Genomic DNA, 1273 nt, shown 5'->3' on the forward strand with positions numbered 1-1273 from the left:
AGATCAAGTTTATATTCTGCATTCATGGTTTATTTATTTTTTAATTTTCAATTTTCTAAACTCAAAGGGTTAGAAAATGCAGGAGCCAGAGTTGGCCAGCCAGTGTACATCTCAGAAAAAGAAGTCTAAGCATGGTACTTACAAGATAATTAATTTGGACTTAATAACAAATGGAGGTGAGAACAAATTCTAGTGGTAACAATACCACCTGAAGACTTTACTGCTCCTGTAGGAAAGAATGCAAATTACGTGGGCAACTTTCTTGACACAATTGTGAGAGATTACACTCGCGCTCCGATTGGAGTCTGCTTATCTGCTAAGAAAGGAAAAGAGGATATGATGTGGGCAAAAATCACGATAAAAAGAAGTCTATATCATTAATTATATTATTTTTTTTATTTTATTCATTTTACACCATTATGTTTGTTTGAATAAGCTTACCATTCCATTTAAGTTTCTCCTATTTATACAAATTCTTTGTTTACATTACAAAAATATTTTGTGGTTAGTCCAGAGGGTCTTTCGAAGTTTAAAATTTTGGAAGAGAAGGATGACATGACCCCTGATACACCAGAGGTAAAGCAAGAAAAGTTTTGCAATCATTGCTTTAGGAGTATGGGTGCAAGCTTTCATTGGTGGAAGTGTAGGCTCTATCGTGAGCATTACTTGCTATTCGAAATAGCTGAGGAGCGACGAGCTGCAGTATCTGAAGGGATGACACCTAACTTATGGTACAAATGCATTGAAGAGTAAGAAAAAGAGAATTTTCATATCAAATCTGAGAAGGTATCTAAAAGTCGATCTAATCAAGTAATCATATCTACCACTGGGTCAAAATCATTTTATCAAAAGGAGTATGAAATGGTAAACTGTTCAAGTTGTTATATTATATTAGCTCTGAGTTTACATATTTAATTGTGTCTCTTAATTTTTTCTTATGGACGTGTGATAGATGGATCCTGAGACTGGTGAGATGGCTGATCCCTATGATGTATGGGAGGTAGAGCACCGAACAAAAATTAATGCATCAAAATATTATGATCCAAAATCAAAGGAAGTATATGTAAGATTTTCAAAAAATATATGTAAGACTCCATCTACTTGACACAGTTAACCTTGCATCTTATTTTTAGAAAAAGCTGAAGGAGTTTGGATCCCAGCCCACACAAGAAGGTGAGAGACCTTTACATAAAGATGAGATATATGCATGCATCTTAGAGACTCGACCAGACTTATCTCGTAGAAGAGGAGCTGGTTATAAGTCAATTGTGAT

The sequence above is a fragment of the Elaeis guineensis genome, chromosome 1 (assembly GCF_000442705.2).
Source record: "Elaeis guineensis isolate ETL-2024a chromosome 1, EG11, whole genome shotgun sequence".
NCBI lineage: Eukaryota > Viridiplantae > Streptophyta > Magnoliopsida > Arecales > Arecaceae > Elaeis > Elaeis guineensis.